At 41.9% G+C, this 18,386-nt stretch overlaps 1 protein-coding gene across 1 annotated transcript in view; it reads right to left on the reverse strand.

The window, feature by feature from the left end:
• The window catches only part of SH3RF3 (SH3 domain containing ring finger 3), a 257,818-nt gene that overhangs the window by 70,552 nt on the left and 168,880 nt on the right, over nucleotides 1-18,386 (reverse strand). The gene's annotated exons all lie outside the window — the stretch shown is intronic.

Below are 18,386 nucleotides of genomic sequence, written 5' to 3' on the forward strand. Positions count from 1 at the left end.
CTCCAGTTCCTGATACATGTAGGTTTAAAAGGGACTACCTGTAAACAGTTTCAACATATTTCTCTTTTAAGGATGAGGGGATACAGGAGAGAAACTGTCATCTGCACTGACTATCCCCACATGGGACTAAATATGCTCTTTATATCCCAATGTGATTTAATGAACTATAGTTTCAATGGGCAGTGTTACGCACCCACTTACATATCCCAGCTAGGATGAAGAGTGAGGAAAAAGCTACTTCTTGTCCCGTGTGGGTCCTAATTAATTCTATTTTAGTCAAAATAAAAAATTATTACTTTGGAACTTATTGTTATTATTATGGAACAAGACAGAAGCATGGGAAATTTAGGTTAGATTTAAATAATTAACCTTTACTGCATCTTCCTTGACAAATACGTCAGTGCGTTCACTAATCCATGGCAGTGGCAAAATTTGTTCTAGCCCAGCTTAGACCTCCAAGGAACACCTTGATGCACGGTGGTTACCACAGCAGCTCCTGGGTTGTTGCAGTTCACTCACAGTGCTGTCTTCTGTAAGAAAGGACAGTGTCTTATTCTGCTACTGAATACTCCCAGCTTTCTAGATATTTAGGTCTGAGTAAGGGATTAATTTCTGACTGATATCTGACCTACCAAAAAGAGGACCTTGCTCTGTTTCTGGTTTAGCAACATACTTCAGTGCATACTTGATACTACGCAGACTGAACTGTTGCTAATGGGACTAAAACACCATTCTTTTCTGAATAAGGAAGGATTGCTTAAATTCTCAGTGTTACACATGTGCTTAAGTATTTTCTTGAACTGGAGCCAATTTGAACCAGAAAGTACAGTTTATTAAGACTTTCAGGAAAACAGTGCTTCATTTGCTATATAAGCTTTTATTCTATCTTTGTGGAAAATACTAGCTGAAGGGTGGTACTGTTGAAATACAGGTATAGATCAGAAATATGTAAGTTCAAGACCCCTTTTAAAAGTGAAAAGTTACAAAACTCCACAAATCAATGCATACTTAGTGAAAAAGAACAAATCGGTAAGAAAAAATATCCTCAAGGTTTTGGAAAGGAACCACTGAGCAGAGCATAAAGGAAAATTAAAATTCTTACTAAAACTTCTTCACAATGTCCCCCTGAAAGACTGAAAATGTTTTCACCTAGGGACTGCTAATTTTTATACTTTACAGTTCATAAATATTGAGAAGATCATGCACATCCCTATTTTATGCCTTGCAGAAACTTTGGCAGCTTTGGAGTTCCATAGCTGATTTTGTGATTAAAACAAACAGTCTGAATTTATTACTGCATTTTCACTTCAGAGTAGTTACTTTCAGGAAATATTAAGTTCTTATGCCCTCATTGAATTAGTTTCACTAGTCTTATAATTTATGTTCTGAAGCACTGTGAGGTTATTAAGTAAGTAAGGGCATAACTATACAAATGTCTCCTGTCTCTGCTAGGTCCCTGAGAAGATTGCATCTGTGAAAGCATTTTCATCCCCCAAAAAGCAGTTTCAGAGAACTAAAGCAGCTTTTCCTTACTGTTATCCCTACCAGCAAATATAGGATACAACCCTTCTTCTACTGTAGCCAAGTAGCAAAACACCCTTCGACTCAAATGGGCATTAGGAGAAAGTACATAATACTTTATCTAATACTTTATATGTCCATTGGGTAAGTTACTACAGTGGACGCACAGCAGTTTCAAGGGCTTACTAATGGGATATTAGTAGACAAAGTTGTGCCAAAGGCTCTTCAATCAAGTCATATTGGATGCATCTATAATTTTCATCTTTTATGTGTTTTGTAAATTCAGATTTTAAAATATTTAGAGAAAGCCTCCACAGTTGTCCATGGGCAGTTTAAATTCATTGGGCAGAAGCTACAAAACCCTATCTCAATTATTCATTTAGGCACCACCTCCTAATGAAGAATCATTAGTAAGGCACAGATTAAGAGAAAATATTATGTCTAAACCAAAGCATTATTTAATGTTGTTGTGCTAATCTCTAGCAATCCACTATTGCCTTTTCTCATTTATGGCTAGGGAGGGACAAGCAAATGTGGAACAGATTTTCTGCAAGTGGTTTATCCATCATGGAAGATAGATTTCTGAAACTCCACACTGTGACTGAAACAGTTATTCCATACTCCCAGAAAATACAGGAAGTGCAGTACATGCATTTGCTTGTACATATTCACACAGAACAATAGCTGCAGAAATACTTTTCTAGGACACATCTCGAACTTCAGGTGTCCTGTTCCTCCAGTCATAGGCTGAGGCATACCTCTTGTTCTCTTTTCCAAGAGCCTGCTAAATATGTTAGCATGTTCTCAAGGAAGGAAGTCCCCAGATCCATACAGCAGATAGCCTTCCTAATAAGGGTCATACATGAACACAGTTATGTATAGTCTGGAAAAAGCAAGCCAATCAGTTTTGTCTACAACATGGTTCCCTGAAAGGAGCTGTACTTAGCGATCTATTTCCCTGTCTTACAAGATCTTTCTCATTTAGCAGCAATGTCACTTCTAACGCACTGAGAGGCCAAAGGAATGTAGTATATTAGAACAGCATGTGCTTGGACGAGCGTGTCATCATGATCTTGCAGAATGAAAATAAATGATGCGTGCAGCAGAAGTAAACACTAAGCCCTGGGTGGTGAACTGGGAAATTTTTTTCTTTCTCTTTTTTCCAAACAGTTTTAAGATGGAAAATGGTTTTCAGTGGTGGAGAACAAACACATGGCTTGGTGAATCCCAGAAAAATGCATAGTCTGCTGCAAAGTCCGCTCAGGAGCAAAGCACAGCAAGTAACCTTAAGGAAACTAATGTTCAAATCACTGAGAAGGAAGAAAAGAAAACTAAATGCAATGGCATCAAAAATAAATGAACTCACCAAGAAGTATGCTCTTTGCATCCCTCTGTACTCCCTGAAACAATTCAAGATATCTAGACTTCAGCTCCAAGTATGAAGACTATCTTACACTGATCTGTCATCTCTGAATCTCAGATCTGCTCTGTGTTTTCAATGTGCCTAAGAATTTCCTTCTCTCTTCTTCCTATCTGTCCTATATGGACACCCTTTTTCATAATGAGATGCTCATGCCTGCACCAAAGCTCCTTTGAAAGCAACAAATGTAACGACAGTTTTACTCAACATCAGAAAGAGTGGGAGAATCCAGCCTATTCTTACTTATAAATTATTCAGAAAGCTAAATAAAAAGTGCAGTCATGAATTCCAGGGCTTGATCCTAATTCCTTTGAAGTCAGTGGCAAAACTCCAGCTGCCTTCAATGGTGGAAGGACTGGTGCCCATCTGGCACCAAATTCAGTACCAGAAGAGTCCCTGTTGGAGCTTGTGAGGAGTTTACTGACAAACTATTTTTTCATAAAAAAACACCAACTCATCAGAACTCAAGCACTTCCCAGGAACGTTCTGGTTTTGACAAGACATCCATCAGGAAACAGCTTCTCAGATGATGTTTCTCAGCTAAGACACTGGAATGACCAAGGCTACAGTGGTTTGGGAGTTCACCTGGGTACCTGGGCTCCTGGTTCAAAGTCCCTGTGTGGAGGAATAGCCATGGGAGACCTGAAACAACACTGCCACTTTCCCGGTAGAAACCCACCAGCTTTCTGGCTATGTTGAGTCTCCTTTACTCTTGTTCTTGTCAAATGGAAAAGCTTCGTGATTCTCCCTTTGAGCCCAGGTGCCCACCTGCACAATGATGGAAGATGCTGGTGCTGGCAGTACAAGCGTAAGCAGCCTTGTGCTGGGCTGCAGTCTGGACAGGAGACCAAGATGGACTCAGGAGGCTTTCAGAAGCAGTTTGGATGTAGTCCTCATGTCTCACTGTCACCTGGAAGCTGTATGAGCCCTTTACTGTTGCTGCCAGTTACTGAAAGGAAGTGATCTGAAGCAGTTTTGTGCTGAAATCTAGAAACCCCTTCACTTTCAGAAACTCTCACTTTGAGTCAGCTGGATCTCAAAACTTCAGAATGGGCTAGGAAAGATATTGCAGTTCCTGGAGCAGAGCTGTGTGGAACCGAAGTGATCTCTAAGCAAGATCTGTAGCCCCTATGTGCCTTAAAAAGAGCTATGTTTTCAGTTTTCTGGCAACTTTCTATCCCCTTCCTTAAAGTTCCAGAGGGTTCCTGGTGCTATTGTTTACTTGGGTGATCAGGAATACCCATAACATTTTGAATTAACTGAAAATTGAGAAGTCAAATAACACCAAGGCAGAGGATGTCTTCAGAGTCAATGCACACATCAAGCCTGGGAGTCTTGAAGCAAATAGCTTCCAAATTATGGTGTGTGACCCCAAGTATTTATAAATGGGATTGTGAACCAGGCAATATCATGCTCATGTTGTTGCGCAGACCCTTGTCTTCTTAATAGCTGCACTGTGCACACATGCTACTAGCCATGACACCATGCCCTTTTGCTCATTCTCTGAGATTTGTTCCTGGAAATACTGTTCTTGGAAATACTGTGTTTGTAACATTCAGGGCTGCATGAAGGAAGCAACAACATCATGTCTTTTTTTTAAGGAAAACACTTGCTTCCAACTTAATGTTATAAAGGGCAAGGATGAAAGAAAAAATATTTGCTGAAGTCCTTTATGAATTTGGTAATAAAAATGTTCTGGTGGACAATGAGAAAAAGGCTTACATGCACCTCACTTCATCGATGTTATCTGCAGAAAGCATGAAGTTGGTTAAATCTGTGAAGCTCTTGGAAGCTCTTGGAATTGCAGCATGAGGAGCACATGGGAAAGCCAAAGTAATTTTTCAAGTACTACAAGGCTTTGCCTACACTGAGCGAGCAACAGTCTTTGTTGCGGTGATTTACAACTTTGTACAGAACAAGAAATCTTGTCCAATTGGGGAAAATTAAGTTTTATGTGCTGCAACTGAAGATTACCTGTGGGGAATTGCACACAAATAAATGCATTGCTCTCTCTCTCTCTGATAAAGCTGTGAAATCAAGAATGAAAGCAAATGCCAAGAAAATGTTTTGGTTCAACTGTTTGTAAAAGGAACCAAGGTATACAAACTTTAAGCAGACATTAGCACTGAAGGGTTGTGATAAACAGCCTTTGCCCTATGTGTACTATATTGAGGAAGGAGACATTTTTTACCACATAGTCTTCTGGCTCCTGCTTCCCAAGTACCAGACAGAGAAGGATTGCTGGATATGGTACAGGGTATTTCCAATAGAATAAAGTCCCATGGGGCTGTATAGTTAAATACTGTGTGCATGGAGCTCCTGCTACAGCTGGCTACAAAGCAGGGCTGCTGATTGTGGTGGAGAGTTGCAGCACCAGCTCCAGGGTCACCCTGCATGTTTCACTGGGAGCAGCCAACATCAAAGTATGTCAGCCACCAGTCACAAAAGCTGCTGTGTCATCAGAGAGCTGTGTCCAGGCTTTGGGTTCACTGCTTGCCTGTGGGTTTGAAAATATGTATCAGGAAATGATGTATTCACCCAAGCGTCTGATGACTCCCTAGAGGGACAGTTCTGAGATGTCTCTCTGAAATGGGAGATGAACTACATGTGTTTGAGATGGGCAGCAGCACATTGGGGCCGCAGCACAGCAGGATACACAGATAGTCTGTGCGACAGGGAGACTGGCCTTCTAACCTATGCACACAGATGAAAAAATGTTGTTCTGAGAGAGACATAACTTGTTAGCCTGAGTATGCATCTTGTAGCTGCCCTATCCTGTGGCTATTACGGTGTAAACTCTGCTTGAAATTACCTGTGCCTGAAATTTAAAGTGCCTCCTTCCCACATAGATGTGCCGATGCCTGGTACAATGGCACAGCTCATTTCTCTCAGTGGGAGCACTACTTTACATCCTTCTTCACTCTATATATACAGTGACCAGCTATTTTAAAACAATTTTTACAGGAGGTCGTAAATAAAAATTATACTTCTGTCTTATTTGTTAGAAGGTGGACAACAGATTGAGACAGCGTTAGGAAGCAGTGGCTGTTGCACATGGCATAATCATGCACATCTCACTGGTGCAGGAAGCCTGACCAGTAAATGAAGACTGTGAAAGCCAGTCTGTAAGATATGAAAATGTGTTTTCTGTGCTGTTGATGATGTAATTGGGTTCACAACCCTCCCCCGCTCATTTCGCAGAAGTAAAATCTGACATGGCTGAACTGTGACAAATTCCCTCCACTCCGCAAATTCTTGACTGAAAATGGCAGCATTCAACCTCGCACTCACAGCATGACTGACTGCCCCTCGCCTAGAGGAATCATCTGCAGCCTTCTTTGGAGAATCTGAGATGTTAAAGTATGATCGGATACAAGGCCGAGGTCAGAGTCAGATGTCTCTCCACTGGCTTGTCAACAGCTGCACTCAAGGAGTTCATTGAACTTTCTGGCTATCAAACTAGAAAATGCTATTTGTTCAACTTCCTGAGTTTGATATCTGGTGTAGGGTAAAGGACATGTACCCGGCGCTGTTGAGTCATGCAGTGAAGCAGCGAGTACCCTTCCCTCGTGCATGTTCATCTGAAGCTGGATTCGTGCTCTGGTTTCTGTCAAAGCCTGTTCTGCCACGAGTGTCACTGCCAGATAAGAGGTGTGCCATTTCTTCAGCACCAATGAGCTCTGAGCAGATCTTTTAGGATGCTCAGGCACATGTGTCACATTAGAGCAATAAAGTATGATGATTGCTGGCATTAGTCACTTTTATGACATCCATATGCAAATGCTGTTTATGCTAGTATGCTACAACTGGAAGGAATTTGGAAAACCACTGCTCTAGGCCATGCTGTTTGAGTTCTGAGATGGCAAAACTAATGGGCTAGCAAGAAATCTGCACAGTAGGAAATATTTCTGAAACTGCAGAACACTGGGTGGTGGGGTTTTTTTCTGTTTGTGGAATTACTCAAGCTCAAATCTTTTCCTAACACACTCCTTTCTGAAAATGGACTGCCCTGGGTTGCACCTACATTCTGCAGGCAGAGAGTCAAGTTGTCCGGAGGAAACTGAATTTTTGCAAACTGTGACCACACCATGTGATGCAGTCACACAGAGACATTTGTTAATAATACTTCTATTATTTTTGCCATTAAATGCTGAGAACTCCCACCACACATCAGAACTCTATTGTGAGAAGCATCACGCAAACACAGAGCAACAAGACAGCTCTTGGCCCAAAGAAAGTACAATTTAACATGAGCACAAGAGACAACATATAGATACAAAATATACGAGACTGTCTTAATCAGCAAGATGGACAGAGGATTTTGCACACCATAAATCTTCTGTAAGCATCACAGCCAAGAACAATTTTAGAGAAAAGTCTGGAGAAGCAGTGCTGATGCAGATGTCCAGATGTTTCTGAAGCATTTGTTACAACACTGAAGAACAGAGAGCACTATGGAAGAAAATGAGAATTTGAAAAAAATGACAAAGCGATTGACATCGCTGGCTGATCAAAGACATGGGTTGATCTTTCAGTAGTAAAAAAAAGATGATAGGTAGACAGAGTAATAAGTAATCAAAGGTTTGCAGGTATGGGCTGGTTGTATGGGCTCTACAGGACAGCAAAAAGCTTCAGAAAGAAAGGAGTGGCAGCAGATGGGCACTCTGCATGGTTGTGAATGAGGTAGGTCTGCATTTGCTAAGGATGCAAAAAGGATGTAGCTACAATCAGGACACAAGATGATGATAGTTCAATCCTCATGAACACTCAGCAATCAGGTTGGCCAAAAACTAGGTAGAACGGACAGTCACATGGATGAATGGAGCCAGGCATGAGGATATGATTCCTGTTGGCAATGTCTTTATTACTTGCCATGAAACTACATTAATCCCTCTTCAACCAGTGACCACACAGGAACAGTGACATACTTACCTCTGTGTACTGCACTGAACCCTCAGGTATGTGTAGAGTGAGAGTTGCTCTCTGCAAAAGCAGACGTCACTGGAGTGGTGTGAGGCTGCCTTTGCTATGACCCTAAACTCAGCCCTCAGGAGCACTGCTGTGCCCTCAGAGACTCCCATATGACAAACAAAACCTTGTGCTTGGGATAGAGCATGGCCTCAAGCAGTAACTGGCCAGGGTTAAACCATTACAGCCCCCAGCTGCTATAGGGCAGAGCAGCTCAGTGCCAGTACCAGGAGCTCCCACACCTTGTCATGGCCTGAGGGACTGCCAGGAATGTGGTATCAATCATCTCTACAGCCCTCCTTCCACCCCAGTAATTCATATATTGAGGAAGAGGAAAAACAGGCACTCACCAAGTCAACACAACCACACTTGTCTCTCCTGAGCAATGCACCTATGGAAGTAAAAGGCTTTGTCTGGGAATGGGCAAGCTTCTCCAAGCACTAGACTGGAGCAAGGAGAGAAGGTGCTCAGGCTGTTATTTCTGCCCTCAAAGGAAAGACTCACAGTCCTTCCTTCCAGGCTAGGAAGAGAAAATAAAAAGGACATATGAGGAAGACACACCTGTAAATTACTCTGTTGCTGAGGTAGAAGCAGATTAGAGAAAAGGGATCAAGGAGACGGCCATCAAGGAACATGCCACTAAGCTTTACTTTCCCCGCCAACAGCAAGGAAGGCAGGGAGTGCTCTCCCTCCTTCTCCAGGGCTGCTTTCTTGTCAAGAATCAGCAGCACAAGGCAGAAGTGCCTCTTCCCCCAGTGCCCTCGCCTTAGCCACAGGGTAAGAGGAGAATTATCTCCAGCATGAGTCCACCACTGACTGAATGCTTCGGCACCTCTCCTGCTTTGTCCCAAGGTTTCTAGAAAAAATCTGTTACGGAAAAATTCTATTATGGAAACCTCTCTCATGAAATTTCCTGTCAATTTGATTCAATTGTGTCTAAACAGATCGGAAGACTTCAAAGTTAGATTTAGTGCAGGTCACTCCCTCCAGCCTTACTGAAACCAAGGTTAATATTATTAACTTTGTTTATGGAATGCCTAGTGCTGCTTCGTCATAAAATTATAACTTAATAAAATAATTAGATAAATTGAGGAACAACCAGGAGGTAGAGGAGGTTGCTTGCCCAAAGCCCCACATTCCTCACCTCACCATTTTGGTGTAATGGCTTAGAGTGCAGTTCGACGGCAGCATCACCTGCAGAGTACCTGTGGGTGAGTGTTGCTGCCCTGGTCATGTTTTCCTTCAGTGAGTGTGAGATGCCACATGTCCTCTTTTCCCATCTTGCCACTCTCTGCCCCGTATCAGCATGGATGTTCATGTGGCTGGCTATGCAGTAAAAGGGATGATGGAACAGATATGACTGGAAAGTTGAAAACTGACAAATGAGTAGCTTCCAACAAGGTGAGTTCCCTGATGCACCTCAGCCACGCAGCCCCATATCTGTTAGTCCTGGAACAAGGAAGGCAGAAGTAAGTGTTGTCACAGATGAGGCAAAAGCAGGACAATCCCTTTGGCAGCAGCCCTTGCTTTTGTCAGATTACAGTAATGCCAGTATCTCACCCAAAAATGGTGCAGAAGAACATAAAATAAACAATGGCTGGTCTGCTTTTTAAAGGAACAAAATTAGCAAAACCAAGGGCTCCTATGTAATTTATTCTACAGGATAGACTAAACACAAAGGGGTGAGCCTTCAAGAATCCTCTGTGTTCTGGAGAAAATCTGGAAAAGATGGAGATCCCCAGATGAATTCCAGCTATCTCCCCCTGTTTTTGATTTTTGTTTTTAATTTGCTTGTACTGATTCTTCCTCTAGTCTTTTGAACTTGGCTTTCTCAACATTCAGCTCTAACACCTGACAAAATGTTAGAGGATTTGAGACTTAACTCAAACATCTGGTTTTGGCATAGCTAATGATATTTTTAGGCTAACAATCAACTTCATATGTTGCTTTTGTTGTTTGAAGCCTGCATTCAGCACACACATGCACTCCCGGGTCTCTTTGTGCCTAGACTAAAGACAGTTCGACCATTCCAGAATCTGCCACAATAAGAAGTAAGAAAAGAGGTAAAAACAATTCATAGTTTCATCCTATCAGGAAACTATTATTCTTGAAACTATTCCTCTTTGAAAGCTTAAAGGGTCAAGCTCAACCACATTTTGTGACTCTTCATCACAGTAGAATAAGATTTATGTAACATGCTACCTGAAAACAGAGATCGGGGAGGGGGGCTCAGCAAATCATTTAAGGTGTCACTGACATCAGCTGTCCATCCTGTCCCTCTAATGGAGCTCATCGTACCCACCACAGGCACAGCAAAGGATATAAGATGTGCTTCCACCTCCTTCCAGGGGCTGGGATATTGGACCCGCTTTTCCTTGGCACTGCCAGCACCAGTGCCGTGGCTGACATGGAAACATTTTGCCCTTTGCTCAGAGGGCTGTGCCCACCAGCAAAGGGGCTGATAAGATTGCCAGTTTGCCAGAGGCATTGCCCAAACATCTCACACCTTCCCTCTGTGGCTGCGTTTGGATTGAAGATCTCTACTTTGAGAGTTTTAGGGCACCAGGAAAGCTCCCCAAGAAGGAAGCTAATTAAGATGTGCAACGTGCACTAACAAAAACATTAGGAAACAAAATGAAGAATGCCTGCGTGAGAAATAATGAAATCCTCTAGGATTTTATTTTTAATTAACTGCTAGACAAATCATGTATCTGTTGACATATAGCTTCTTAATATATATTCATGCATTAGCTCTAGGTAAGCGAGACTGAAAGATACTTTCTTTTCAAAAGCAGAAAGATCCCAGGAATTCAGCGGTGCTGAAACAATCTTTAGAAGCTGTCAAGAGGTGATCAATGGCTGGAAAAGACAAAAGCTCTGTTCTCATGCCTCCTCTAGAGAGAGCAGATTACTGATGATGTGCACTGGAGACGCCCCGGGGCCCCAGGATAGCAGGTACTTTCACTGGGGAATGCTAATTTCTAGGCCTCGGAAACCTGTGCCCACTGCTGAAATGAGGCTGCTGAGCACCACTGGGAAGTCCAAAATGTTTGTTGCACAGGCAAAAGCTAACCCTAAGTAATGTGCTATCTGTTTAGTTGGTCCTTCTGAGTAGATTCAAGGCCAAAGGGACTGATGTTTTGCCTGAGGTATTTTTCCATGTGAAACATTGCAGGATCACATAAACATCTACTTTTTTTGTGTGTGTAAGAGACCTCTTTAGCACCTGTGCCAGGCCTCAGCTATCCCAGGAGCAAAATAAGGAAGTAATGGGCAGTAAACAGTGCATCCAGGCCTCCCCAAGATTTGCTGTACATGTGTCTTAATCACTTTCAAAAGCTTACTCATTCAGGACACCTTGTTGCTTCTGAAAGACACAGAAGTTTTAGGGTCCTTAGTAAAATCAAAACAACCATTGACAGGTACATGACAGACAGTTTTGGAAATTTATAAATATTGCCTATAGCATCAAAGAACTGACTTGAATATAGATACTTCTTGCTGGTGAAATGGCAGGTTTAATGTGCAAAGCACGTTGTGGGCCTTTCCTTTTCACACCATGCAGAGCACAGACACAGCCTGAGCAACTACAGAAGAGTAGTGCCTCCTCCCTTAGGCTGGAGCTAGCAGCCCTGCCTTCCCCTCCTAATCGAGGAAGAGAAACAAGGTCTTCTACAAATAGGCTCATCTGACATGTTTTAGATGCTTCCATTAAGCAGCAATGCCTGTTTCTCTCCCTACAAGCACATGGTTATTTCTCTCGATGGTAAGGGGGAATCCAGACAGTTAGATCAGATGTAGAGATTTACCTGCTGTTGGTCAGATGAACTGTATCTAAGAGACCTGCGAGGTATCACAAAGGTTTTTGGAAGAGTTTTTCCCAGTTCAAAAGCACTACTAGGGGTAAAACTGCTGTTCTGTTGCTGCTGCTGCTTCTTACTACTGCCAGTATGACTGCAATTCAGCAGATGTCTCTTCACTTGCCATCCAACTGAAAATTCACAAGTTGAAATAAAGAGACTAGAAAAAAGGATGATAGTACAGTAAAGAGAAGGAAAACACTAAATGGATGAAAGTATCAAGCAAGATGCAATAGTTTGTGGAGACATTTTGTTCTCTCTGTCCAAGGAAATTGGAGAGTCATCACTGGCACTTGTTTTGTAACAAAAGCAACCCCGGGATCATAACAGAAGAATATAAACTTCTGAGGCAGAAACCAAAACTCAGCACAGAAATAACAGAAATGAGACAGAACTACACTCAGGACCAGAAAACATGTATTGAAGCACAAGCATAGTCCAGGTCAGCTGAAGGTAACGGGAAGGCTGATGGGTAGCGCTGTGTGCCGATAGCATGGGGAAGTGGCAGCACATGCAAAACACAGGAGGTGAGACCCCAGTCAGTTTGCACTAGAGAGGATGACAAACAGGATTTTGCAGGGCAAGTGCTGGCAGTCCTTGAATGGATTGTGGCTAGAGAACAAAGTCTTCGTATCAGTGCAACAGCAAAGGTCAGTTAGGTACCTAACTTGCACTTCAGTTTGTGGCACCTAGGAGACAGTCCTTCAAAAATGCCCCACACAGTTATAAAAATTATACATATGCTTTTGAAAGACTCAGGAAATGGGCTTATTTACCCAGGTTGCGTGCTGAAGTTGGTTGGGCTGGAAACCTTCTATAAATTACCCTACAGAGTTATTTTTACAAAACAAAATGTAGGAAATTCAGATATTACTCATAATGGGAGATGGGCAGGGAAGATATTCCTGAATGTGACAGCTAGCAAATTTCTGGTTCAACAGTCCCTGAAACAATAACAGGTGATAAAAGTTTGGATGTGGTTTTGATTAACGGAAACATTGGTCATAACATATAAATCCTAATAACTTAATTATGAGTTAATTCACATGAAAGTAGGCAGGAGGACAAGCAAGAGAAGACCTGTAACTAAAATAGTCTATTCCCAAAAGGCAAATTTTCACAGCCTACGGCTACATCTAAATTTACGCACTGGCTGTCACTGTGGTTCACCACAGATCTCGTGACTGTCTGGACTGGAGGATGACTCAAATGTGACAGCACTCCTACCTATCTCTGTATGCAGGCTTCCCCTCCATGGCACCCACCCGAGATGAACCCTGCAGGAACGTGCTCCCCAATGCAGAATCTAGAAAGCAATCTTGCATTGACTTGTCCAGACGTAGCCTGAAGGCAGTGAGTGATTAGAAAAGGTCTGCAAAACTGAGGAGCTCAGTTAATCTAATAGGGGAAACCTGGCATTTAAGTCAAAAGGTGACAAAGCAGCTCAATTTTGTACCATGAAGATGGAGGAAAGTCTCACAGTGTCTGCATGAATGATCACCTCATGAAGGATGCTAGAAGTTAACAAAAAACTTAGAAGAAATTACTTAAAATTAAAAAAATATATATATCTTTTTCCCAAAGTCGTGCTAATTCACATTTTTGCATGGGAAATCAAGTCAAAGTGCAAAAGGTTCTTTATTTATATAAGCAAAAGGAAAATAAGAAACTGAGCTTTTAGGCAGAAAAGATGGCCGTAGATTAAAAATAATATGTATAAAGGTATAAAATATACGTATATATAATTATATATTATTATATATCGTACATTTAATCTTCTCCCTTCTGACTGCTCATAGCCTTAGTTTTCTTGAACTGACATGATAGCTATTTGAAGTTTTTCAAATTATTTTTCTTTGTATGTGTGAAACTAATCAATAATTTTTATTCATGGATTGATGTGAAAGTGGTAGTAGGTGTATAGGTTCTTACTGAGGTCCCTCTTGCAGCCTACAACACAAATTCTGCATGTTTTAGTTTGAATGTGAAACATGGGAACTGTATTTTGCACTCCATTCACATAGATATCTGATACCAGAAAGTATCTTGGAATATTCTACAATATTCTATTCAAGAGGAAAGCAAGTAGGACCAACTTTTTAGAATCTATGAAGGTGCAGGAATAAAAGTCTTAAAACAATGTAATTACAATATTTGCAAATGCATATCAATAAAGCTTTTCAACAGAAATTTGCTGAACACCTCTTAGGGCTTACATTGTTGTCAGCTTTAGAAGGTTCTTATTCCATTTTTATCTGACATACAAAAGGAGAGAGAACAGAAAAAAAATCAATTCCGATGTTAATGGGCATAATTCTTAACTCATTAGTTACTTACATCTACTTACTACTGCGATGAATTTGCTCCTCTGAGATTTAGTAAGTCAGCTTTTCTAAAATCATCTGCATTACTTTCCTTCTACCCACCTTTCAAGAGCCTCCATTTTTATTAGCATTAAATGATACTAGCGAGGCTAAAATGAACCATTTTGACAGTCCTTAAAAACAGACTGTATACTCTTTTTGGAAAGGGCACCAAATAAATGTTATTATCTAATGTTCCTTTTTTTGGAAGCATTTCATAAAAGATACCCTGAAAGGTCTAGAGTATGCTGCCACAGAGACCCCACATACATAAATGACAGGTCAGACATCAAGGTTGAATTAATTATGAGAGTCCCATAGGGACCCATCCATCTGTCCTGCAGCTGAAGGGAGGAACCAGACAGACCGAGAAGAGAGAAAATAGAGAGAGGAAGTGGACAGGGCAACAATTATTGACATTGTTGAAAACAGTGAAAACATCTATTACAGCTAGAAATACACACATGCTCACATCTGAATTTTCAAGAATATAATTGTGATGACTGCCACTGGGGACACAAGGATATCTGGAAATGGCTAAGACAGGAAATGCATATAGAGAAAAAAAGTAAAAAATCTGCCATCCAGACTGAATGCCAGAGTGGGGCTCGCATCACCGGGAAAATCCTGAAGAGTCCCCAAGTCAAGCAGGTCTATAGGATGGGCTATAGGAAAGGTTTTGCTCTCTTCAGAGTGGTTGCCTGCATCTCCTCCTGGAAACCTGCAAGTCTTCAAATTAACTGAAAACAGACAGACACACACTAAACTGAACCATTTGCATTCATCTGCAGGCTAACCAAAGGCTACCCTCAGCAAAGAACGTAGTTATACAGTTAAGGACAAACTGTGCTGGGAAGCTGGGTCTCTGTGACAGTACTCAATGACCACAGCTGGGATCCTGGTAAATGTGCTCAGGTTCCCCTGTATGAATTAAGCTGGTTTAGGATGACTGGTAGATCCGGTGGTACAGTACAAAACTGTTAAATGTGGTAATCTGCTCTGCAAAGCTAATTTTGGAATGAAAAACCATTTTTTCTTTAAGAAATACATTTGGCTTTTGATTTTTTTTTCTTTTGGCTGAACTCTTTTTAAATACTGACTTGCAAGAATTCTTTTCCTCTGGGTCTCTGGGGAGTCCTGTGGATCTGTGCTGCAGGGCACTGAAACCATCGGCTCTGCCTATTCTCCTCCTCCCTATTTCTCCTAGACTTCCATTCCACCTTTTTCTCTTTTTAACAGTGAAGAACAGGAGAAGATCCCCATTACCCTGCTTCACTGCTCTGTAAAAAGAGTTTTAAAACTCCTAATATTACTTAATCACAGCTTTCAGTGCTCCTGCTGCCATAAAACATTATAACAATGGGCTGGCACTTCATCAATTGTAATTTGCTGATATTACAGTCACAGTAGCGCTTGACATAATTGCCTTGCTCTACCACTGACTCATGAGGCTTCTTGGTCTCGGTCAATACGCCTTTGCACTGGGGGCTGCAGTCAGAAATTTTGGTCTAACAGCTCAGGTTTTTGAATTTCCAGTTCCTGCCCATCTGAGCAGGATGAGTCCCTCCAAATACTTGGTAGAACATTGCCCTCAAATTTAATTCCCAGACACTTATATCTATTTGGACACACTTTATTCTTCATTATTCTCAATTTTACACATAGCAGCACAACACTTACAACTTCTAAACAGAGATAACAGCAGTTATTAACAATGAAGGAACTAGCTTCAAGACAGTAAAAGAGAAGAAATTTAGTTAGGATTTTGAATTCCTTGCAGGTTCAAAACTCCTCCCAGCAAGAATATGGCTTCAAACCACACAGATTATTAATAAGATGTTTATTTCAGGACAGAAGGCACCTTGAGAATCAATTTGATTATGTTGGGTTTTTCCATAGACAAATTAAACCATAAATTATCAGCCCAAATGACTTCTACTGGAGACAAAGGACAGCAACAAAATAAGAAAAAAACCCAGCACAAACTCTCCCTGACAGAGCATATTGTGTGTGACTCATTCTATAAAAGTCACCATTGTGAGCTGCGAATATTTATTCCTTATACAACTGTAGCTCTGCTGAGGTTGGGACAGAGATGACACTACAGAGGCAGGAAAAAGCCTCTCTGCAAAGAGCTGTCAGACACAGCAGGCACACAAGCACGCTTGCTGGACACTTGTAGGGAAAGAAGCATAAAATCCATGTTAGGTTACACTTATATAGCTGTATGGACAACCACACATAATGCTGAAACAGAGACTTCCTAAAACACTGCAGGGAGCAGATATATTTTTATGTCTTCATCTGCTTTTTTTGTGCCACTTCTTTGTGATACCACAGCCTGGCTCTAAAAGTCGCCCTCCCAGGCTTCCCTTACAGAAATGGCCCACTCTCAAATTCAGCAGGCACAGGGTGGAAAGAAGATGAGGGAGCCTAGGGAGACACTGCAGACTTTTAGATGGGCTGGATGAAAATCACCAGTGCTGGGAGGCCAGTGGGGTCCTGATGAGGAATTTGCTGATTGCCCCAGCAGGGCTGTGGCACACCCCTCCTCACCACCCAGCCGTGCAAATGCTTTGCAACACAGCATTTGCAAAAGCCTTTCTTGCAAGCCTCTGTATGAGGGGCATGGCAGCAGATTGCCAGGATGAAGCCACACCAAAGGGGGGCCACAACAAGGATTGTATCCCCTGTCTATACCTCTGGCATGCTCAGCTATAAGATCCTTGAAGTGATCAGCTTGTTGTCTAATGCTCTGGCTGCCGCAGCAAGGGTAAGGGGTCTTGTCTGGGCCGTGGGAGCAGCTGGGGACATTAAAGCCTGCCATTGGGGATGGACTCCAGGCTGGAATTTGCTCCATCCAGAGTGCAGAGCTTTGGATGCCATGTGAAATTCCACGCGCTTGGGCTCACACAAGTGGAAGGCTACTGTGAGAGTTAAGCTTTCCTTATTCTGCATATTTTGCCAAGATTTTGAAAACCTCTTAATGGACTCGGACAGACTCAAGGAGTGGTTTTAGATTCAAGTACTACTTGTTTAATGGATTTATTTTATAAACATTGGCATTGCCATTTTCAAAACTTCTCTGGGATTTGGCCTGCTGATTCCTCTTAATTTTTAATGTAATGTAACATCTGAGGCTGGCAACAGCAACATAATTGTACAACTCCACGAGTTGCATTAGCTCATCTCGTATTCAGAGCAAGGCCTCCATCCACCAGGACGTGGGTGAAATAGGTGGCTGATGTTTCTGTCTGGAGAATCATTTCCCTTTGGCTTTACAAACCATGGCACAAATAGTAAGCCCATGTCACCCAAGTATCTCATTTGAAACGGCCTTTCAAGCCTCCTGATTTCAAATTTATACAGCTAAAATATATGCGTGCACATATACGTATATAAATATATGCATAAGTGTATACAGTTATATTTATTTTATATATGAGTGTGTCTGTATGAATGTATAAGCACACACACATTCCTGCTTGCTTTCTTCTCCCCTGGTGCTGGCTACCTGGCTGATTGCGTCTCTTTAGAAACTTCCAGCACCGCTGATCTGACCCTTCACCCTCCTGCTCCTCTATGGCCACCCAGGACGCGCTGGTGCTTGGAGAACTTTAGTGAGGCACCATTGCACGTGTTCCCAACAGGCTGTTCTTCTGAGGCTTCCAGCCCTTTACCCTGTGAGATCAGTAATGAGGGAGAACATACCTAGGGGTGGGAGAGGCATCGGGACGTTATACAGTGCAATAAATAAGCACTTAAGAGTCTGCAGGCAAAACTAGAGCTGGGGAAAGGTGGTGGGGTGCAACGGTGGCTGTGCAGAGCTCCCCAGTTCACTCATTCTGCAGCAAAGTTCAGGACAGCAACATCGCACTCCCCCAGGACAAGAAAGAGAAGGGAAAGGGATGAAATCTGGGAGAAATCCAGCTTTCTCATTTAATCACAACAAACTGAAAGTGTGTTACACATTCAGAATAGGAGAAAACTAGTCATTAACTTATGCAAGGCAGCTGGCTTCCCAATAATGGCTCCTACACATTCTGGTTTTAATCTTATTTTTCTTGTCAACTGTGGGAATGCAATGTATATTAATGACGGTTTATTCCAAATTGGTCATTGTTGGAGTTAATAATTAGGTAGTCAGGCACTAATTATCTCTATTTTGTCTCCAATCATTAACTAAGAAATCTGGAGGAGTAATCTTGGAGGCAGGCGTCAGAGCCAGCCAGAGTAGGGTGGGTTCTGCTGTGG

Source organism: Falco naumanni, chromosome 2 (assembly GCF_017639655.2).
Source record: "Falco naumanni isolate bFalNau1 chromosome 2, bFalNau1.pat, whole genome shotgun sequence".
Taxonomy (NCBI): Eukaryota; Metazoa; Chordata; class Aves; order Falconiformes; family Falconidae; genus Falco; species Falco naumanni.